Source organism: Ovis aries, chromosome X (assembly GCF_016772045.2).
Source record: "Ovis aries strain OAR_USU_Benz2616 breed Rambouillet chromosome X, ARS-UI_Ramb_v3.0, whole genome shotgun sequence".
Classification (NCBI taxonomy): Eukaryota; Metazoa; Chordata; class Mammalia; order Artiodactyla; family Bovidae; genus Ovis; species Ovis aries.
This window is the reverse complement of record NC_056080.1, coordinates 23633035-23657846: the sequence shown is the minus strand read 5'-3', so window position 1 is coordinate 23657846 and position 24812 is coordinate 23633035. Positions and strand designations below refer to the sequence as shown.

Below are 24812 nucleotides of genomic sequence, written 5' to 3'. Positions count from 1 at the left end.
CTTAAATAATGTCACACATAAGATGTGTCACAATTCTCCCTAGAAGTGTAAAATATAGCTAGAAGTAGTCCATTCAAAGGGAGAAAAGAGCACAACATGAGAAAAGAGACAAGAGACTTTGAAAATTAAGTCTACAAACTACAGGTTGCCTGGAAAGAGTAGGAGGGTCTCCTCTTTGAGCTCAGCATGAATCTGTTTAAAGCTAATTCAAAACCCTTCCAAATGAGCTTATTAGATTCTAATTTGGTGGCTCAGAACCTAATAAGAATTCAGATCAAACTGTTCTTCTTTCTCAAAGAGAAAGCATTGTCAAAGAGCCAAAATTGGAGTGGGTGTTGGGGGAACTGAGTTATACAGCTTTCACATTATGATTCACCTCTCCACCAGTGAACCCTCCTCCATCTCAGTAGCATCTGTCAGACATTTTTATTCAAATTCCTTTCCACTAAGGGCAATCAGAAGCTGAAGAGATGCTCCTACAGAAGTGACCTCCACAAAAATAAAAGTCAATAATGTGGCCAGCTGACACAGAGGATGTCAAGAAGTGCAAACTAATGATGACAAAGAAAAAGGCAAAACTGTGAGACAGGAAAAAAAAAAAAAACAATCACAGGCCAGGATGAAAAATTAGGGCAATTATCTAGATAAGTCCACCTCAAAACGTGTTACCTGATGATTGACATAAATGTGTTTTCTTCTCTGGTCTCCGTTTTCACAATAGATGGAACAGTGGAACTGCAATAATAGCTTTCTATTTCAGTTTAAAGGGAATATGCCTTCTTTGCTCCTGCTTTACACTTTATATCTGTTGTGAAGGAATGCTTTATAAATATAATGCTAACTAACAGCTTGGCTTAGAATGAAAATAATATTCATCTGGATTATCCAGAGACCAGTTCCAATTCTTCACTTCAGTTAGACTTCTAGAATTGGGTTAACTGGAGTGACTGATTTAGAAGCAACTTAGAGATCACTATAAGTGAGCTAGTACTGGTACTGATTTACCATTTCATCTGAATTTCGAGTAAACACACATACACAGGCAATCACAAGCACACAAACTCACACCCTCACCACGGAAACACACAAACACACAGTCCCCTGTTTAACAGAACTTTGGGAAAGGTTATTCATATTTCGCAATGTTTAAAATTCTTTCCAAGATAACTACGATATTGGCAAATTATAATCCTACTTAACAAAAATGAGGAAGGAGAAGGAAACCACTATTTGTTGAGCACCTAATTTGCACCATGTTTTACAGTGCACATTACTTTCTTCATTTCATTAAATCTTTATATAACCCTTGTCAGGAAGGCATTGTGAGATGAGAATCCTGAGGAGGCTTAGAAAGGTCTGGTATACCTTGCCCAAAGTCAAACAGCTAAGAAAAGGCAGGCCCAAGAGACCAAACTAAGATTCATCTTGTTCTGAAATCAGACCCACTGACACTCCACAAATTTAGGCTTTATTTACCATGAGGCTGGTACATAGGAGTGAGTCACTTAGTGAGTAAGGAAACCTGACAGGGCAGTCCCAGAAAGGGAGCTCTTCCTTTGTCAAATATTGTATTTTCTCTCTTCATTCTCCATAACAGGCCCATTTAGACATTTCCACCACCAAGTATAAGGTTTGAGTGCAGAAAGAGACCTAAGAAAGCACCTTGGCCAATGCCTGCCTGTGTCCTTCCCTACATTAGTCAGCTATTTGCTGATGCAGCTATAACCCCAATATCTATCCCTCCATTCCCAGCTCCAGGTCACAGCAGACAGAAATTCAGACAATGGCAAGGGACATGAAGTCAACAAGACATAATTAAGATGAACACCCATCAAAATAGTTCAGATCTACCAGCCATGATCTGGTTTTTTATTCACTAGTATTTTATCCAGGAGAAGGCAATGGCAGCCCACTCCGGTACTCTTGCCTGGAAAATCCCACGGACGGAGGAGCCTGATAGGCTTCAGTCCATGGGGTTGCAAAGAGTCGGACATGACTGAGCGACTTCACTTTCCCTTTTCACGTTCATGCATTGGAGAAGGAAATGGCAACCCACTCCAGTATTCTTGCCTGGAGAATCCCAGGGAGGGGGGAGCCTGGTAGGCTGTCGTCTATGGGGTCTCACAGAGTCGGACATGACTGAAGCGACTTAGCAGCAGCAGTATTTTATCCAGAGAAGAAAACTAACAGTGCTCTAAGTACACCCACAAACTTAATTACAAACACCAACAATAAATTTTAATCAAAATTGCAGATATATAATAAAATACTCAAAGGAAGTTTATAATGCCATTTTGTAAGGCAAATTTCGCTTTCTCCCACTAATTTTTAAATTAACAGGTAATACCTCTGTCCTGAGTTCTGATTTCAATTCTCTGTACTTGATCCAAATATCATATTTAAACTAGAAAAGGAAACAGCCCTGCTCTAACTCTTGTGGTTAACTAACTAGCTTCACAAACAAGTGGGGAATTGTCCTTTTTGTCAAATACTGTATAAACTCTTTTAGCTATAATTCATAAAACAATGCACCAAGATTGGCATTATGGTACATTAAATGCAGACTCAGCTTTGTAGTCCTCTTTTCATTGTCAAGTGAGAAATTTTGAAGATAAATGAACCCTGGGAATTTCAAGATCTAGAATGTGATACCAGCTGGTGCATGGAGGAAATAAATTCTATCAGGCTCCCTGACATCTCCTGCTGCTGCCTGGAGCTGGGCAGTCTGCAAGGTTGTAAGAGGACCCAGTTTGTCCTTGTCTCTCTGACAGTGTAAGTGGCGGGGGTAGGGGTGGAGGAGTGATCTCTTTAACTCTGTTTAAAGAAAGAAAAAATATATAAGCTGAAGGATACTTTATAGCAAAGCTAATACACTGGATTTTAGAGACTGAGGTGGAATTTTGACGATTGATTCTAGCTATTATAATTTAATAGATAGGAAGGCTGACTTCCTGTGATGGCTAGTTTCTAAAAACAGAGATGGATTTTTAAAATCAGACTTGTACTTTTTAACCCTCTGGATCTTGGTTGACAAAAGTCACAGTTCAACAAGATGTAAAATCAGTATTTCAGAAGTTTGAATGAACTTCTATGAACTACTGTTCTATGAAACATTGTAATTCATTTTACATATTTTCAATAGTGTCTCCAAAGTTCATTTGTGTGAGAAACATGTAATAACTACCTACTCTGTAGTGAATTCTGTGCTAAATGCTGGAAGTTTATAGTTTTAAATAAGATAAACTCTCTCCTTCAAGGGCCTTCAATTTCTATAACATAATGGTGAAAACTAAACCACAAATATCCATCTGCCCTTTTACAAAATCATCTGTTGACAACAGGAAAATATGTAATGATTATACTAGTCCCTGAACTTCAAGAATGGTGTGAGATAGAGCTACTATTTGATCAAGGATGGAAATGAGTAAGATTTTTCAGTTTGGAAGGACAATGTCAGGGAGAGGTTGTAATTAAAAGGTGCAAAGCTGAGAATAATATGCATAATTTCAGTTTAATCATGGTCATCCCCCTTAAAGATCTGGTCCATTTTCGTGCCCTCAACCATAACCTCTCTCTTAGCAACTCTGAGGTAACCTCATTCTCTGTCCTATGCTGAAAAGTTCATCTATTACTTTTTGTTTTAATGTATTTATTTTAACTGGAGGATAATTACTTTACAATGTTGTGATGGTTTTTGCCATACATCAACATGAATCAGCCATGGGTATTCATGTGTCCCCCCATCCTGAACCCCCCCCTCCCATCTATCTCCCTCCTCACCCCACCCCTCTGGGTTGTCCCAGAGCACTGGCTTTGGGTGCTCTGCATCAGCCTTGCACAGGTCATCTGTTATACATATGGTAATGTACATGTTTCAGTGCCCTTCTCCCAAATTATCCCACCCTCATCTTCTCCCACTGAGTCTGAAAGTCTGTTCTTTATAACTGTGTCTCATTTGCTTTCCTGCATGTAGGATCGTTGTTACTGTCTTTCTAAATTCCATAATATATGTGTTAATATAAAGTATTTGTCATTCTCTTTCTGACTTACTTCACTCTCTATAATAGGCTCCTCATTAGAACTGATTCAAATGTGTTCTTTTTATAGCTGAGTAATACTCCATTGTGTATATGTACCACAACTTCCTTATCTATTCATCTGCCAGTGGATACCTAGGTTGCTTCCATGTCCTAGCTATTGTAAAGAGTGCTGCAATGAACATTGGAGTACATGTGTCTCTTTAAATTCTGGTTTCCTCGGGGTATATGCCCAGCAGTGGGATTGCTGGGTTGTATGGCAGTTCTGTTCCCAGCTGTTTAAGGAAATCTCCACACTGTTTTCCATAGAGGCTGTACCAGTTTGCATTCCCACCAACAGTGTAAGAGGGTTCCCTTTTCTCTACACCCTCTTCAGCATTTATTGTTTGTAGACTTTTTGATGATGGCCATTCTGACCAGTGTGATGTGATACCTCACTGTAGTTTTGACTTTCATTTCTCTAATAATGGGTGATGTTGAGCATCCTTTTCATGTATTTATTAGGCATCTGTATGTCTTCTTTGGAGAAATGTCTGTTTAGGTCTTTTGCCCACTTTTGTATTGGGTTGTTTGGTTTTTCTGGTATTGAGTTGCATGAGGTGCTTGTATATTTTTCAGATTATAAGGTTTTTTAAAAAAATCAGCACCTCAGTCTTGGAACCAGCCTCCTCTCTTGCTTTCTCCATTTTTGTTATTAAGGCCATTCTTAAATTCACTCAAATGCAAAAATTTGATATCGTCTTTGATTCCATCTCCTACTTGCACAATTAAAAATATCACTAAGCTCTCTCAGGTGTCCTCCAAACTGCCTTAATTTTTCCTTTCCACCCCACCACTCCAGTTCAAGTACATACAACATCATAGTTACACTGTGCTAACAACATAGTTACTACCTCATAATCTCCTTCTTGGTTCCTGGGCCTTCAGTGTCACAACTCTCCAAGCAGTCTGCACACCAAATTGGCCTCAACAAATACTTGCTAAATAAATATATGCCAAGTTAATTTCCTAAACCATCATTTCTCATCTTCTTCTCCAGACCATCTTTGACAATGTATTCACTAATTTCAAACAAATAAACTGAAACTCCTTAGTCAAGCATTGAAGATCTTCTTTAAACATATGACCTAGGTACTTTTCATGAATCTTCCTTCCTGACTCCTGGACATGGACTTACATCTTCAGTGAAACTCATCCCTTCACTGCTGCTAAGTTGTGTCAGTCGTGTCCGACCCTGTGCGACCCCATAGACAGCAGCCCACCAGGCTCCCCCGTCCCTGGGATTCTCCAGGCAAGAACACTGGAGTGGGTTGCCATTTCCCTCTCCAGTGCATGAAAGTGAAACGTGAAAGCGAAGTCGCTCAGTCGTGTCCGACTCTCAGCGACCCCATGGACTGCAGCCCACCAGGCTCCTCTGTCCATGGGATTTCCCAGGCAAGAGTACTGGAGTGGGTTGCCATTGCCTTCTCCTATCTACCCCCAAATACCCATCACTTTTCAGGGTCTTCTTGAATCTTTTCCATCTTTTAAGATGCAATAATTCTCATCTGAAGTTTACTATGTAGCCCCTTTTATTGTTAGAAATCTATAATATCACCTTCTAAATTCCAGTGTAACCTATTAGGTTGAAGCATATGAAATTGTCACTTTTTAATATTTTACCCAAAACAATTGCAGTTTCAATATAGTAACTGGTGTATCTTTCTGCTCCAGAGTTCCTAGGATATGCCATCCATAATGGATATTCAAATCTATTTGATCCAGTTTTCTTTACCATCCTCATTTATAAGCTGGGCGAAGAAGTGGGTAGATAAGAATTTACTAGTACAGAGCTGGCAGTTTCTTTCCAGCTGATGTTCCTTCAAGACTCATCTTCACTTTGACTTAGCAGTCACATTAGCATGTCTACACTAAAAAGACGGGAGAAGGCAATGGCACCCACTCCAGTACTCTTGCCTGGCAAATCCCATGGGTGGAGGAGCCTGTTAGGCTGCAGTCCATGGGGTTGCTAGGAGTCGGACACAACTGAGCGACTTCACTTCCACTTTTCACTTTCATGCATTGGAGAAGGAAATGGCAACCCGCTCCAGTGTTCTTGCCTGGAGAATCCCAGGGACGGGCCTGGTGGGCTGCCGTTTCTGGGGTCGCACAGAGTCGGACACGACTAAAGTGACTTAGCAGTAGCAACAGCAGCAGCAACTGAAAAGACCATTTCCAGCTTCACTTAGGATAGCCTCTTTTTTTTTTTATTTCTTTTTTTTTAATTTTAAAATCTTTAATTCTTACATGCATTCCCAAACATGAACCCCATGGAGATAGGATGCTTCAGTCATATTGCTCTGGTAAAATTAATAGGTTCTGTGTTGATTTCCTATTGGCTGGCTGCTATACAATAGAAACTTATTTCCCGGCTGTTCTCGAGGCTGGAAGTCCAAAAATGACATGTCAGCAGGGCCATGCTTTCTCTGAGACTTTGGCTAGAATTCTTTCCTGGATCTTCCTTGCTTCTGGAAGTCTCTATCAAGCCTTGGCGATCCTTGACTTGTAGCAGCAGCACTTCAGTCTCCATCTCCACTGTCACGTAGCATCTCCACTTGTGTGTCATGTCTGTCGTCTCTTCTCCTCCTCTTATAAGGACACCAGTCATATCAGATTAAGGACTCATCCTACTTTAATGTGACCTCATTTTCACTAATTACATCTGCAGTGATTCAATTTCAAAATAAGATCACATTCTAAGGTGCTGGGAGTTAAGGATTCAGTGTATCTTTTTGTATATTTTGGAGGGAGAAACAGGTCAACCTATAGGAGGTTCATTCTTCAAAGCTGTAGTTTATCTGAAATGTATACTTTTATAGGACTTGCCTTTAAATAACTGAAAATTTAAAAATTATATAAATTGAAGTACACATTTAAAGTCAGCAAGCATGCTGGCAGTATGCAGTAGCCTTCTGAACTATTATAAGTTTATTCCAGTCCATAATCTTATGCATAGAATGGGTTACAATGTCCTCTTGTAACTTCCACAGTGAGGACTTCAACCCAGGCTTAAGAGGCTCCAGACTCTCATTTACTACCTGGCATGACCGTTTTTGCAACCTCTTTACTGAATTCATGAGTTTTTACTCTCCCTGTGACTGTTATTATCCATCCTCTACAAATAAATGGAGAAAAGACATCATTTTACCTTTAACCTTCCTGTTCACTTCTGTTTCTGTTTAATTCCCCTGGTATTTCCAAGCACATTCTAACTGAACTCTCTACTATCTGTCTGCATGGATCTCACTCTGGGGCCCTCTTGTCTGCTGTCTGCCTGTCATTCATCTATCCTATTCTCCTTTAGCACCTTAGCCAGTGCACTAGACTGTTTCTACAATCCCTTTACACTATATACCGAAAAGAATGTTATCCAATGGAGAGAAAATTGTTGATACTTATAAAGAGAAGACTGCTGTCACACAAACTCAACCCAGAAAATTAGTGTACTGAAATAGAAACTATACAGGCACAAATATATTAACCGCAGCATTAGATATCATAATCATTTTTAGTCAATCATAAAATTACATATAGTAGGGGAACAGATATCTGTTGCTTATTTTAATTTTATATACACTTTAAATATATAATCATTGCGGATGTAATTAGTTAAGATGAAGTCATACTAGAGTAGGGTGTGCCCTTAATCTAATATGATATGTATAACAATCCAATAGAATGTTAAGTAGCTATTAAAAAATAATTATGAAGGTGTTTAACAACAGTGAACATATGTATATAATATTGATAAAAATCTATCATGAAAATGTTTCGCTGATTTTAGTATAGCTATTCTCTAAGAAGAGAATAGTGATACTAACTGATTCTAGAAGTGGTAGAAACATGTTTAAATGTGTGGTGAATTTTAAAGCTAGCTAATAGAAGAACATAAATAGCATATGCAATTATCAAACAACTAGAGATAAAAACTGAAACAAAGGAATTTCAATAAGTAAAACAAAAGGCTAGAAATTAAGAGAGAAATCATGATTAAGAGAAAACATGAAATAAATCAGATGGCAAGAATGCATCCTGCATATCCAGAATAACAGTAAACGTAAAAGTGGTTAAATAACTATGTTGAAAGAGTCTCAGGGAAAATAAATAAATAAATAAATAAATTCTAGACAATTATTTACAACAGACATTCTTTTTCTTATTTCACTGAAGTACCCTTGGACTGCAAGGAGATCCAATGAGTCCATTCTAAAAGAGATCAGTCCTGGGTGTTCATTGGAAGGACTGATGCTAAAGCTGAAACTCTAATACTTTGGCCACCTCATGCAAAGAGTTGACTCATTGGAAAAGACCCTGATGCTGGGAGGGATTGGGGGCAGGAGGAGAAGGGGATGATGGAGGATGAGATGGCTGGATGGCATCACAACTCGATGGATATGAGTTTGAGTAAATTCTGGGAGTTGGTGATGGACAGGGAGGCCTGGCGTGCTGCGATTCATGGGGTTGCAAAGAGTCGGACACAACTGAGTGACTGAACTGAACAGTTGATTTACAATGCATTAATTTCTGCTGTACAGCAAAGTGACTCACTTATACATATAAATATATTCTTTTCCATTCCAGTCTATCACAGGATATTGAAGACAGTTTCCTGTGCTATGCAATAGGACCTTGTTGTTTATCCATCCTATGTATAATAGTTGACATCTTCTAATTCCAAAATCCTAATCCTTCCTTCTGCCCTCCTTCTCCCACCTTGGCAATCAAGGTGTCTTCTCTGTGAGCCTGTTTCTATTTTATAGATATGTTCCTTTGAGTCATATTTTAGATTCCACATATAAGTGATATCATATGTTATCTGTTTACTTCTTACTTCACTTAGGATGATACTCTCTGTGTCTATATGTGATATTGCAAATGGCATTATTTCATTCTTCTGAATGGCTGAATAGTATCCCATTTTATATGTGAACCACATCTTCTTTATGCATTCATTTGTCAGTGGACATTTAGGTTGTTTCCATGTCTTGACTATTGTAACTAGTACCACTATGAACATAAGGGTGCATGTATCTTTTTGAATTATAGTTTTGTCTGGATACATGGATAGGAGTGGGATTGCTTGATCATATGGTAATTCTAGTTTTCATTTTCTGAGGAACCTCCACACTGTTTTCCATAATGGCTGCACTAATTTATAGTCTCACCAAAAGTGTAAAAGTTCTCTTTTCTCCATATTCTCTCCAACATTTATTATTTATACACATTTTAATGATGGCCATTCTGACCAATGTGAGGTGGTACCTCATTGTAGTTGTGATTTGCATTTCTCTAATATTTAGTGATGATGAGCATCTTTTCATGTGCTTATCAGCCATTTATATGTCATCTCTGAGAAATGTCTATTTAGGTCTTCTGCTCATTTTTTGATGGGGTTGTTTGCTTTTCATCATTGAGTTGTATAAGCTGTTTCTATATTTTAGAAATTAAGACCTTGTTGATTGCATCATTTGGAAATATTTTCTCCCAATCTGTAGGTTATCTTTTCATTTTGCTTATGGTTTCCTTTGCTGTGGAGAAGCTTGTAAGTTTGATTAGGTCCCATATGTTTATCTTTGCTTTTATTTTTATCGCTTGGGGAGACTGACCTAAGAAAACATTGGGAATGACAGGGAATATTTTGCCCATGTTCTCTTCTGGGAGTTTTATGATGTCATGTCTTATGTTTAAGCCATTTTGAGCTTATTTTTGTGTATGGTAAGAGGGTATGTTCTAACTTCACTGATTCACATATGGTTGTCCAACTTTCCCAGCACCACTTGCTGAAGAGATTATCTCAAAAGGTATTCTTAAAATGAGAAAGAATGCTTTAAAATACAAGGATGTAAAATGATATCCAAGCTAGATGAAAAGTGGAGTAGATTTCAAGGTGAACATTAAACTGCACAAAAACTTTATATTCCTTTTTATATTGGCTAATGATATAATACAACATGGAGATACAATTATCACAAACGTTTTTTGCATGTAACAAAATGGCTTCAAAATATTTAAATGGTAACTACTTACAAAAGGAATAAACAATAAAAGGATAAATTTTGAGTCATGAATTGCAGTGGAACACTGTAATCACTTTTTGAAGAAGTTCAGTTTATAAATTAAGTCAGAAGAGTAAGATGACTGACAACTGAATGCCATATACTAAATATCTTGTATACCATCTTTTTTTAAATATAAATTTATTTATTTTAATTGGAGGTTAATTACTTTACAATATTATATTGGTTTTGCCATACATCAACATGAATCCACCAAAGGTGTACACATGTTCCCCATCCTGAACCCCCCTCCCTCCTCCCTCCCTGTACCATCCCTCTGGGTCATCTCAGTGTGCCAGCCTCAAGCATCCAGTATCATGCATCGAACCTGGACTGGAAATTCGTTTCATATATGATATACATGTTTCAGTGCCATTCTCCCAAATCATCCCACCCTTGCCCTCTCCCACAGAGTCCAAAAGACTGTTCTATACATCTGTGTCTCTTTTGCTGTCTCGCATACAGGGTTATCGTTACCATCTTGCTAAATTCCATATATATGTGTTAGTATACTGTATTGGTGTTTTTCTTTCTGGCTTGCTTCACTCTGTATAATAGGCTCCAGTTTCATCCACCTCATTAGAACTGATTCAAATGTATTCTTTTTAATGGCTGAGTAATACTCCATTGTGTATACGTACCACAGCTTTCTTATCCATTCATCTGCTGATGGACATCTAGGTTGCTTCCATGTCCTGGCTATTATAAACAGTGCTGTGATGAACATTGGGGTACACGTGTCTCTTTCAATTCTGGTTTCCTCAGTGTGTATGCCCAGCAATGGGATTGCTGGGTCATAAGGCAGTTCTATTTCCAGTTTTTTAAGGCATCTCCACACTGTTCTCCATAGTGGCTGTACTAGTCTGCATTCCCACCAACAGTGTAAGAGGGTTCCCTTTTCTCACACTCTCTCCAGCATTTATTCCTTGTAGACTTTTGGATAGCAGCTATTCTGACTGGCGTGAAATGGTACCTCATTGTGGTTTTGATTTGCATTTCTCTGATAATGAGTGATGTTGAGCATCTTTTCATGTGTTTGTTAGCCATCTGTATGTCTTCTTTGGAGAAATGTCTATTTAGTTCTTTGGCCCATTTTTTGATTGGGTCATTTATTTTTCTGGAATTGAGCTGCAGGAGTTGCTTGTATATTTTTGAGATTAGTTGTTTGTCAGTTGCTTCATTTGCTCTTATTTTCTCCCATTCTGAAGGCTGTCTTTTCACCTTGCTTATAGTTTCCTTTATTGTGCAGAAGCTTTTAAGTTTAATTAGGTCCCATTTGTTTATTTTTGCTTTTATTTCCAATATTCTGGGAGGTGGGTCATAGAGGATCCTGCTGTGATGTATATCAGAGAGTGTTTTGCCTATGTTCTTCTCTAGGAGTTTTATAGTTTCTGGTCTTATGTTTAGATCTTTAATCCATTTTGAGTTTATTTTTGTGTATGGTGTTAGAAAGTGTTCTAGTTTCATTCTTTTACAAGTGGTTGACCAGTTTTCCCTAACCCTAAGTCCAAACCCTGAGAACACCAGAGAACTCCTGACTCCAGGGAACATTAATTGACAGGAGCTCATCAAACGCCTCCATACCTACACTGAAACCAAGCACTACTCAAGGACCAGCAAGTTCCAGAGCAAGACATACCACGCAAATTCTCCAGCAACACAGGAACACAGCCCTGAGCTCCAATATACAGGCTGCCCAAAGTTACTCCAAAACCATTGACATCTCATAACTCATTACTGGACACTTCATTGCACTCCAGAGAGAAGAAATCCAGCTCCACACACCAGAACACCGACACAAGCTTCCCTAACCAAGAAACCTTGACAGGCCACCTGTATACCATCTTTTTAAATATCCATAAAAATATTTACAAATGACCATGTTAAGCCATATGAAAATTTTCAAAAAAAATTAAAGAGAACATTTGAATCAAATTCTCTGAAAAGAGTGGAAAGAAAACAATTTTAACTGTGAAAACTTTGAGTAGCCTTCTATGAATTCCAACAAATGGTGGATTCATGTCAATGTATGGCAAAACCAATACAGTATTGTAAAGTAAAATAAAGTAAAAATAAAAATTTTAAAAAATAAAGAAGCAATTTTACTACATGCTACTTTACTAAAAGTTAAATGGAAAAAAAATCTTCAGCTGCATTGAAAAACTGTATTTTAAAATCCTCTAGAAATGACTGATAATCAGAGTACTATATCTCAAAACATTGCATTGTGATACTCAAAGAAAAATTTATTGCATTAGAAGTGTTTATTAGAAAAACATAGGCTTCCCTGTGGCTCAGTGGTAAAGAATCTGCCTGCCAACTCAGGAGACCATGAGTTCAATCCCTGATCCAGGAGGATCCTACGTGTTGTGGAGTAGCTAAGCCCTTGTGCCACAACTATTGAGCCTGTGCTCTAGAGCCCACGAACTGCAACTACTGAGCCCACACGCCCTAGAGCCCGTGCTCCCCAACAAGAGGAGTCACTGCAATGAGACGCCCAAGCACTGCAACTAGAGAGCAGCCCCCGCTTCCCACAACTAGAGAAGAGCCCAGGTAGCAATGAAGACCCAGCACAGCCAAAAATAAATAAAAATTGTATTAAGAAAAGAAAACCAAAACCTTTCATGTAGTTGACCTGAATAGCACTGCCAAATAGCTTGACCTGACTTTTGTAGGACATTCCATGATACAACAGCAGAATAAACATTTTTGTCAAATATACATGGAACATTCACCAAGATAAGCTAGGTTGTAAAACAAATCTTAACAAATTTCAAAAGACTGAAATAATACAAAATATATTCTCTGAAAATAATGTGCTGTGCAGAGTTGCTCAGTTGTGTCCAACTCTTTGTGATCCCATGGACTGTAGCCTGCCAGGCTCCTCTGGCCATGGGGATTCTCCAGGCAAGAATACTGGAGTGGGTTGCCATGCCCTCCTCCAGGGGAGCTTCCTGACCCCAGGATCAAACCCAGGTATCCTGCATTGCAGGCAGATTCTTTACCATTTGAGGTACCACAGGATTAAACAACTTTCTAGAAAGAAAGCAGACGCTTCTTATTAATTTCTAAAAAAAAAAAAAAAGCAAAAACAAAATAAGCAAAACAATTAAATCCATGACAATTATGGACTTTTTAAAATAGTTATATATTCCAATGACACAACAGAAGAGCAAACTGAAACACAATTCTGGAACCTGAAAAGCAAATGAACAAGTGGTTACCTATGTAATAGAACTGAGAAAGCTGAATCCCATGTAAGCAATAGAGAACACCAAGGAATAACTTGATTTATACCACAGATCCTCCAAAATGCTTCAAAATGTGTTGTTTCAGCTATTTCTGAAATAGGCTAATGAAGTAGCTAAGACAAGAAGATAAAATCAACATCTGGTGAGGGAGAAAAAAAAATCTCCCTTCTCATTTCATGCAGCCAAGTAAGCTTCCTTTCCTATCCAGAAGACAGGAGTTTATTCTCTGGAGGGGAAAAAAATACAGGTTCTGTAGACTGCAGGATACTATGCAGAGTTAAGAGAAGGACACTGAAAGTGTGGTATGTTGTGGAAGTCTGCATGCTGAATGTTAGGACTTCTTTCTTCCTCTCTTGGCTCTCACAATATTGCAACCAGGATTATATACCACTACCACCCCTCCATCCCTACCCAGCAGGGAAGTGGAAGAGTATTTTTCTAGGAACTCTGACCACTAAGGAAAATATATATATACTGTATATACTCAATACAGTAACAATGTGGAGTTTCTCTACAGAAAGGTCTAGCCAGAAGCTATACTCAACAAGTCTCAGCTATCTGCAAAGAAATACCCCAGTGAGCATTTTAGTGCTTACTGTTATGCCCTAGACATTAGAAGACCTCTAAATATCTTTCTCTCTCTCTCTCTCTCTCTCTCTCTCTCTCTCTCTCTCTCTCTCTCACACACACACACACACACACACACGGGGGTGGGGGGAAAGCAAAGAAAAAGTTGGAATGGATAGATTATACAAGAGAAAGAAAGCTTAAAGAAAAACTATTGTTATCTTCCTCATAAGAAAATGAGATATTGCTTCTAGGAAAGAAGAGAAGGATGCTACAGAAGAAACATTTCAAGAATTAAAAAGAGCTCTTGGAAACAAAAGTTAAATGATAGCTGGACACTTCCAAGAGGTCTAACACCCCAATAAGAGAGCTCCAGAAAGAGAGAAGACAAAATGGAGAGGAAGAAATCATCAAAGTCATTATCCAAAAATACTTTCCACAACTGAAAGACCTGAGTTTCCAGATTGAAAGGATCCACCAATAGATATTAGATCCTCTTCATGTCACATCATCAGGAAATTTCAGAACACTGAGTAAAGAGAGGATCCTCAAAGATTTCAGGGAGAGAGGAAAAACATAGGTTCTCATAAAATATCAGAATGACATCAGACTTCTCAGCGGCATCACTGGAAATTAGAAGACAAGGAGGCATTTTATTTTAAAATTCTGAAGAAAAAATGATCTCCAACCAACATCTGTATAGCCAGCTAATTTATTATTGTAAAGATAATTTCTAAAAAGTCACCTTCTCTGAACTCTTCTCTCTAGGGAAGTCATTAAGAGAGGTGCTCTACCATAATGAGGTAGTACAGCAAGAGGACAAGAAGACATGGGATCCAGAAAACCAGGAGCCAAAGCAAGAGAGGAGAAAGGAATACTCAGGAGGCCAGTCAAGTAAGATGCTGAGATGACAATAGGGATAGCTTAGAGCCCAGCTCGGTAAGGCAAGAACTGTTCTGAAGGCTACCACAGTGATCTCCTCCAGAAGAGGACAATGAATGAACACTTGACAAACATGAATATAATGAGAGGAATTTTGAGTTGATTTAGGGATAAGAATATAGAAAATGAAGCAAATGTAGAAAGATAATTAATAGCTCCAAGGCAAATGAAAAAGTTTCCTAGAAAGGAAAGTTAAACTGAGTAATCAACTGTGAATAACATTTCCTTGGTTCTCAACACTGGACAGACATTACCCACTCCAGTACTCTTGCCTGGAGAATCCCATGGACAGAGAAGCCTGGTAGGCTACAGTCCATGGGGTGGCAAAGAGTTGGACACGACTGAGCAACTTCACTTTCACTTTCACTAAGGAGCTTTTAAAACTTCAGATACCCAAACCATGTCTGGACCAATTAAATCAATAATAGGCATCAGTATTTATGTTTTAAGCTCCCCAAGTGATTTAAATGGGCAGCCAATATGAAAACCACTGATTTAGTCATAATAATGTAAATGCGAAATATGCATGTAAGCAAAACAACAAAAAATCAGGAGCCTGGGAATATGGTTAAAAAATGGGGGGAGGGGTGATAAAGATGAGGAGTAGGTGGACAGAAAATTAATTTGTCCTTATATATAAAGGGAAGTCAGGTGATAATGGTTGAAATTGAGACATCAAGAAGTAGCCACAAGCACATATTATATAGAGATATGGAGATAATATCAAATGAATCTTCTAAAACACTTGAGAGTAAGAAATACGAGCAGGGGGACTCTGTGTTTCTTATAACATGCCATATAGAACTGCTTGATTCTTTAAACTATGTGCATGTGTGACTTTGACAAAAATGAAAAACAAGTTTTAAAAATAAAAGCTAAAATAATAATGTAGAAAATAACCACCAAAAGAAAAAAAAACAAGTCTAGTTTTTTCAAAAAGCTAATTAAGTAACAAAAACATAGCTAAGAAAAAGATAACAGACACACATACACACTTGGATTCTGAAATGAAAACGTAACTAGAGATAGAGGTAATACTAAATAAAATTGTAAAAAAAAAAATATGTATCACTTTGTACTTAATAAACTTGAAAGCAAGATGACCTGAATGATTTTCTAAACTATGTAAGTTAGTTACTGAAATAGGCTTGAGGTAAAAAAAATCAAGACACTGATAATCATGAAAGAAAGTTAAAAACCTACCATGACAAAGTCACCAGGCAGAGCAGGTTTCACAAAGGAAATATTCCTGTACTTTGTATAAACAGTTCCAGATCATAGGAAAATAAGAAAATCTTCTCAAATTATAATGTAAGCTTAATTTAACCTCATTACTATATCAGACCAATGGTGACAGTAACGTGGAAACATATATTACCATATGTAAAATAGATAGCCAGTGGGAATTTGCTGTATGACTCAGGGAACTCAAACCAGGGCTCAGTAACAACCTAGAAGGGTAGGGTGGGGAGGGAGGTGAGAGGGATGTTCAAGTGAGAGGGGACATAGGTAATCTATGGCTGATTCATGTTGATGTTTGGTAGAAACCAACATAATTCTGTAAAGCAATTATCCTTCAATTAAAAATAAATAAATAAATAACATAAGACCGCTATAAGTATTGATAAAAATTCTAAGTAAATATTTGCAAATTGAGTCTGTGATTAAAGTAATATATTATCATCAAGTAATAAAAATAGAAACAATTTCTATCCTTTTGACCCATCAGATTAGCAAAATATTAAAAGATTTATTATAGTCAGTGTTGGCAGTGTATGTGGAAATGGTACTCTCTTGCACTACTGCTGGGAGCATAAACTTTATAGCATTTTAAATGAGAAGTTGACAGTTTCAATCTAATCTAAACTTTATTAAGCAGAAGATAGATTTCACCCAACAATTCCACTTCTAAATATCTATTCTAGAAAAGAACAAATACATATATTCAAGGATACTTACTTCAGTATTATTTATAAGAATAGACAATCAGAAACAATCTAAATGTCCATCAATAGAGGAGTGGTTAACTATCTTATGCTCCATATATATTTTGAAATACTATGTAGCAGTTTTAAAAATGAGACAGATTTCAAAGGAAAAATATGTCAAAACCATAATAAGTGAAGAAAATGTGTTGCCCCATTGGTATAGCTTAAAATTTTATTTGTGTTTATATGTGTATATATGTATATTAAATTATTGAAAGAATTAATTGGATGCATATTAAGCCTTTAAGAATGGTTAAGTGAAGTGAAGTGAAAGTCACTCAGTCTTGTCCAACTCTTTGCGACCCCATGAATTATACAGTCCATGGAATTCTCCAGGCCAGAATACTGGACTGGGTAGCCTTTCCCTTCTCCAGGGGATCTTCCCAACCCAGGGATTGAATCCAGGTCTCCCACATTGCAGGCAGATTCTTTACCAGCTAAGCCAAGAATGATTAAGGATGACCTAATAAGGATCATGAGATTTAAGAGGAGAAGAATAAGTAAAGAGTGACTTCCATTTTTTACTCTATATATTTCTGCATTTGAATTTTTCCAATGAAAATATATTCATGTAACTGTGTGATTAAAATGTAAATATTGGGACTTCCATGGTAGTCCAGTGGCTAGGACTCCATGCTTCCACTGCAGGGAGCACAGGTTCAATCCCTGGTTGGGAACTAGGATCCCACAGGCTATGCATGGTGTGGCCAAACAAAAAATTTAATAAAATTTAAAAAAATAAAAATTAAAAAATAAAGATCACATATTTATGTGGAAATATCCTGAAAAGAAAGAAGAAAAAAATTTTAATGTAAACAATTGTACATTTTGATTTAAGGTGGTATAATCCTGAGCATTTAAAAAAATATTCTAAGGTTTTTACCTGAAGCTGGGTTGTATGGCTGCTCCAACTCAATGAGACAGTTTAAAAATTACCAAACATGGCAAGAAGATTTTGGAAACAAAAGTCTGAAGTGACTAACAAGCTAATCTCCCATTTCAAAATGTGTCACTATTTCACTATTTAGAAAAAAAGATAAATATGTCCTTGGAATATTTCAAATTTCAATTGAACTATTTCCTTACTCACAAATTTTGACAATCCAATGAGACACGTGCCTGATGTAAAAATGCTTCTGGGTCCAAGCAAGCCTTCCCAGAGTAGATAAGAGGGATTCTTTTTGTTAACCAAACAAGCAACTTACTACATGATTAAAGAGAATATTCAATTGGTCCCAAACTGTTTCCCATTTCTCCTGATAGTAAACAAATCTTGTGACATACATAGAAATTTTAGAAATCAAATAACTGAGTGTGATATAAAATGTTTCACCTTTGAGGTAGCATTAAAGAGTAATCAGTTTGATAGAATCAAATCCTGATTTTACTAGCCTCAAAAATCCAACCTTCATATACTAATTTAAGTATCTAAGATATAATTTCTGTCCTGTGGTCCTAAAAATAAGTAGTTAAATATGAAACTTTTTGGCACAGCTTTGTAATAGAGACATCTCTGTTTTTATCTTGTTTGCAACTTGGTGATATTATTTCCCTTAATTTTTCTATTTCCTTTAGAGGTAGGATAATCAGGCCATGATTTACTTTAATGAAATTCAGAGAACAGAATTTCCACATAAAACACTGCCAACATACCTCTACACACTTAAAACTTAAGGATCCTTGTTGCTTACCAGAAATATTACTTGGCTACTCCATGATAGCAAATTAGACAGCAAAAGCACTTAGAGCTTTACATTAATGCTTTGCACTTTGCAGACTCCAGGGGCCCGTCTGAAGTACTGTAGGACTACTATATATAAAATATGAAACAAACAAGGACCTACTATACAGCACAGGGAACTCTACTCCACACTCTGTAATGACCGATTATGGGAAAAGAATATTAAAAGGGTGAATATATGTGTGTATATATAGCTAATTTACTTTGCTGCATGACAGAAAATAACCTAAGACTGTAAATCAACTATATTCCAATAAAAAATAATTTTAAAAAATAAAGTACTGTGTGAAGGTAGGGCAGAAGACAATGAGTGGTGAGGTTACTTCCCTGCAGCCCTCCTCCTGTCACTTAAGTCACCTTTCCTCTCCTTAAGGCTTATCCACTCCCATGTTCCAAGATAAATCCTGACCTTAGTCTTCAGAAATTTAAGTCTATTGCAGTGACTTAGGATCAAGTCACTCTACACCTCTAGCTTTGTTTGACAGGGTGCCTAATTATAATTGGTAGGTTTTCAACCATTTTCACAAGGTAAGGTTTCTCTCAGTATCCTTGTTCTAGCAGCTAAGTACACGACTTGTTATCTAGTTCCAGAATCCCTGAGAATCTAGAGGCTAAACAAGACAGATCTTGGTGTGGATCTCAGCTCCAGCACTTGAGAGCTCTCTTACTTTGGGCAAGTTTCTTAGTTTCTCCAAACCTCAGTTTAAAATGGCAGGATAACAGTACTTAGCACACAGAAAATGTAGCACAGTGTATGTCACAAAGTAGACGCTAGATAAATGTTAATCCCCACAACACACATCTTTTCTGCTGATTTTTCTTTGATAACTGAGAAGTTTACCAGAACCTCTGGAACTGGAAATTTGTCTTGCTGCTCTTTCAAATCTATATGCCACGCCTAGGGCTAAGCCTCTGAAATAAGTCAGCAACGTCTTTTGCCTACTCAAATTTGCAACTTTGCTCAACATTGACGTCTATGGGACCTGTGCTTCTTGAGACACATGACTGATTTTCTTCTCTCCTGATGCTCTTTCAGAATTTTATACTGCATCCTGGCTCAACAACTCTGTACCACGGGAACTGAGATTTGTACCCTAGTGCCTGCCCTGAATTCTACTGAGAAGTGTCTCCAAAATCCTGCCGAGATGACTCCTGGGTCTACCCATGGAATGCCTTCTGAAACTCCTATATCACAAGTGTTCCTCACTTTCAAAGCAGAAATAAAAAATAAAAAGTAGTGGATTGTCTTTGCCCCAGGTCCCTTTCCTGACTTTGAGAGAGCTATTTGGATGAGATGGAATTCTACCATCAAGCTGTTGAAAGACAGCCACTAAATTATTGCCTGATTCCTATTATATACCAGCATTATGCTAAAAATTCTATATTCATTATTGCAAATGCTCACAACAGTGTAAGGTAGCACTGCCCCCCACCCCTTACCAGATGGAAAAATTTAAGATCAAACAGTGTTCTCAAGTTGACAAACCAGCAAGGAACAGAGCTGGAAATGTAAACCCTTGTTTGTTTTACTTCAAGGTATCTATAAGGGCTCTTCAAAAATGGTAGATTCCTTTCTCACTCTATCACATTCCCCATCACTACACCATTACCTATAAATTAACAGACTACTTCAAAATGTTTTTTTTTAATGTTCAAGTTCCAAAGTAATTTACTCCTTGATCAACAAAAACCAGCCCACGAATCTGTATACATATTCCTTTTGACTAAATGATAGTGACAGCTAGCACTTATCGTTTATGTTTGCCACCATTCAATGTATGTGTCTTAACTCATTTAGGCCTGTTACAAGGAGTAACACGTTGCTTGCGCATCATACTCTCTGATTACTCATCACACTTTAGTGTCTGGCTCTTTTTCACCTTAAAGATGGAAGACATAAAATTCTTCAAGTTACTGTAGAGGTCACACTTGTCTGAAAAGGGTATATTTCAGGATAAAGTTAGAATCTTTTTCCAAGAAAAGAATCTCTCCTCCCATAACAATAAATACTGTTCTACTCCATTTGGGTAGCATTCTTTAGACTCTGGCAGGAATGTAGTATACCAAAATCAGGGTTTATCACCTAAAGGCTGCAGTAAAGTTATTTTTTTTTAATTTATATAGTACATGTTCAACAATCCTATATATTATAACGTTCTGGTGAGAATAACAATAATCAATAAAGCATTTAATTTCTAAAAAATCAGGCTTGTTTTGCTTCTCTATTGAATGAGTCAGTGTCTGGCACATGTAAAGTAAAATGAAGAAAATGAGCTTATAAATCACAGTAATCTCCCAGATAATCACTACTCATTTAGTGAAGGGACAATGTGCTCACTACATGAGGCATTCTTATAAAAGACACCAAGCTGCAATTAACGATCTATAGATCTCATTTGCTCTGAATTAGTAAGTGCTCTGATTCTAATAAATTCTCGATACCTAAGGACCTTATTCTGATTATTTTTATCTCATGTTTCTTGCCCACAGAGAAAGGAAAAGGAAAATGACTTCTCCTTAAATACCAGCTGAGTGCATTCTTTTTCCTCTATTTTTCATATATCTAACTGAGGAATGTATTCGAACCAAAATACTGTCAGAATACATTTCATTTTTAAAAAAGATTACAATATTATTTCTTCCAATTCTTGTAAATAAAACATTTAGCTACTTCGGGAATACCATGATAATGTTCAAAATATACTTAGCTAATGAAGAAAAAGTGCTGGAGAAGACTCGAGAGTCCCTTGGAAAGCAAGGAGATCAAACCAATTATGAAGGAAATCAACTGAATATTCATTGGAAGGACTGATGCTGAAGCTGAAGCTCCAATACTTTGGCCACCTGATGGGAAGAGCCAACTCATTGGAAAAGACCTTGATGCTGGGAAAGATCGAAGGCAAAGGAGACGAGGGTGGCAGAGGATGAGATGGTTAGACAGTATCACCGACTCAATGGATATGAATTTGAGCAAACTCTGGGAGATCGTAAAGGACAGAGAAGCTTGGCATGCTGCAGTCCATGGGGTCGCAAAGAGCTGGACATGACTTAGTGACTGAAAAACAATGGAAAAAATCCTTAAGTACCTTCTAAATTACATGGAAAAAATTAATTGATTTAGCTTTATTTTAAAATATTTAAATTATGCTATGAAACATATATCCTAATATTTGAAGTAAAATGATTACCTATATGCTAAATGTTACACATAAACCAGAATTTGATTCCCTAAAAGATACCATTGCCTGGGTAGAACATATAATACTAATAGCTTCATCACTGCATTTCTTATAACAAAAGAAATATAATTTCACATTCCTGGCAGGCATTAAGGATTAATAAATGCAAAGTGGAAAAATCACCAAAGACTCAGGTTTGAGATAGAGAAGAATGAATCTATAACAAATTTCAGAATCCAAACACTCATTAAGTGAAATCTGAAGAAATTTTAACCCACTGTTAATAAGTTTTGTTTCAGTCAAGGGCCCAGAGATGAGGCACTCAGATGAGAATAATGCAAATTAAGTTTAACAGGTAAATTTTTTTAAAAAAAGAATTTAATGTTTATAAAGATTGGGCAAGATGGAGTTACCATCCTGAGAGTATCCCTCCTTATCTTAAGTAAGGCTGAGAGACTCTTATGGCTGAACTAAGGCATAGGTCACTTAGTTATATAAAGTGTTAAAGGGAGTGTCTTTGAGCAAAGAACAAAACAAGGACATTCTAGGAACAAATGGTCTCTCATCTCAAGTAAGCCGGCAGAGCAGAGGTGTCACTTGGAGAGGTGCCCCAAAGACTCAGCTCTTGAGGAAGTCTCTAGGTGACGCTAATCTGTGCTCAGTGATGAGGGCCTCTAATCTACCAGGTTCTGGCACACAGGTGTGGAATCTGGGGAAAGAGAAATCAGAACACAAGAAGGTAACTCAGTCACAGTCTGGTAAGTGTCTATCGAATCCAAGAAGAGAGAAGGGCCACAATCAGACATCTGAGGTGTGCTAAAGGGCAGAAATCCCATTCATGCCACATCAAGAAAACAGATGAGAAAATCAGACCTCAAATGTCAGGAAGGCTGGTATGGAAAAATCCTTCCTCCAGGACCTGTGACATTCAGAATTCTTTGTAGAATTCTGAAGGCAGTGGATCACTGATGGCACTTCTGTTACCATAACCTACCAGTTGCATTAGAAATGCATCTGTCAAGCAAATCAAAATAATGTATTTTTCTATGATTTTGGTGAGAAGTGAACTCACATTACAGTAAAAGTAATTAAAGCTTTCTGGCTATTTCAATCTCAAACAAAAAAGGTATTTCTTCCCCGCCTTCTCAAGCAAAAGAGTAGTGATAACTGTTTAGTCTTCATGATGAGATGTTGTCATACTGAATATCAACTTGGGTGAAAAAAGAAGCTATAAAACAAGGCAGTTTTCTATAACTTTGGGGAATCTCTCTTCTCCATCTAACATGAAAAATAAATGGTCACCTCTTGCTGCTGCTATTTCTTCCTGACTCTATCATCCTTCCACTCACCTTCCAATTTAGACTTTTCATTTGCTGTCTTCAGAGAAAGACACGTAAGGAAACGTGTTAAGAATTATATATTTAAATACATTATCTGAATGTCATACATTACATGTTTACGGTACTTTTTTGCATCTGTTTTCACTGTTTCCTCATTTAAGGATTTTAAAATTTCCCATCACCAGCACCATGCTCTATAAAGATTTGATGTAACATACAAGAATCCATACAGCAAAGTAAGACAAGAAATAAAATTGAGAAAGAAACACAGTAATGAGATCAGGTAAAATATAAATTAGAATTGATAGATAAATTCCAGGGAGCAATTCAGGATGCATATCAGCCACCCATGGGAAACTTCACTATAGTGTAGAGCACAGAGAAGGCAATTTGTACTTGAACTCACTGGAGGCTAAAGAAAAAGAGGAATCTGGTCTTTTGCCTGATTTATAATGCCCAGAATATTTACCTATTGCCCTCTAATTTGGGGTCACTGAGAATACCAGAAATCTGACCTCTGTTCTATATTAGAATAGGTTATCTGAGCTGAAAAGGACTGAAGATCATCTAACCCAAAGAGTACTAGAGGGAGGGATCAAGTGAGTTTTCAGTCCAACAAAAAATAGAAGAACCAGCTGTAGAACCCTGACACCTGGAGTTCAGTGAATTTTTCAATCAGCAACTTTGCCCCCTCTCTCTATTGTAGAGCAGGATACCAAGAATCTAAGAATCTTCTGTTTGGGCCTCTTTAAATTGAAACAGGGCTTCCCTGGTGGCTCAGATGGTAAAGCATCTGCCTGCAAAGCAGGAGACCTGGGTTCAATCCCTGGGTTGGGAAGATCCCCTGGAGGATAGGGGGTTGCCCTAGGTTCATACTTACAATTAAGAGAAAGTGTAAAGTGAGGAGGTGAGCATCATATGTATGTTTACTAGCGCCTTCTTAGAATCAAAAGGGAGACAAAAGAGTTCCCACGTCAGGTAAATACAAACTAACAAGTGAGCTAACTGTGGAACAAAGCCCGGCACTATCTAAAGGAATACAATTAACCCCAACATTTAGTGTAAACTTCACACTGTCCAGCAGCCAATAAAAAAACTATTAGACCTATGAAGCATCAGGAAAACTTGACATATAACCATGAAAAAAACAGCTGATATATAGAGATCAAGATTCGACAAAGAGGAAGGAATTAACAATTATATTAAAATCACAATGGAAAATATAATTGAGATGTTCCAATTTTCTAAGAAAAACATGAACATAATGAGGAGAGGACCAAAAATATAAAGTCAAATGAAAGTTTTAGGAATGAACAACATAATATGTGAAATTCACTGAACACAGCAGATTGGATACTACAGAAAAAAATATGAAACTTGAAGACATTAGCAATATAAACTAACCAAACTGAAGCACAAGCAGAAAAAAATCTGGAAAAAATGAATAGAAACTCAACAACCTATGGAACAATATTAAGTGGTCTAATGTACTTATTGGAGTCACAGAAAGAACAGACAGAAGGAAGAATAGAAAAATTATTTGAAAAAATAATGGTTGAAAAATTTCCAAATTACGTAAACTATAAGCCCCCAGAACCAAGAGTATCAATGAATCCCAAGAAGAATAAACAAAAAGAAAACCAGAGAGAGGCATATCATAATCAAATTGTTT

The 24812-nt window shown here is 37.2% G+C and overlaps 1 protein-coding gene across 1 annotated transcript in view; it reads left to right on the top strand.

Moving 5' to 3' along the window:
- Positions 1-20783, top strand: part of LOC101109519 (serine/threonine-protein phosphatase 2A 65 kDa regulatory subunit A alpha isoform-like) — a 29129-nt gene extending 8346 nt beyond the window's left edge. Inside the window, exon 3 of the mRNA XM_042241952.2 lies at positions 19658-20783. The gene's annotated coding sequence lies outside the window, so the exon portion shown is untranslated. The remainder of the gene's footprint in view (positions 1-19657) is intronic.
- Positions 20784-24812: the final 4029 nt, after the last annotated feature.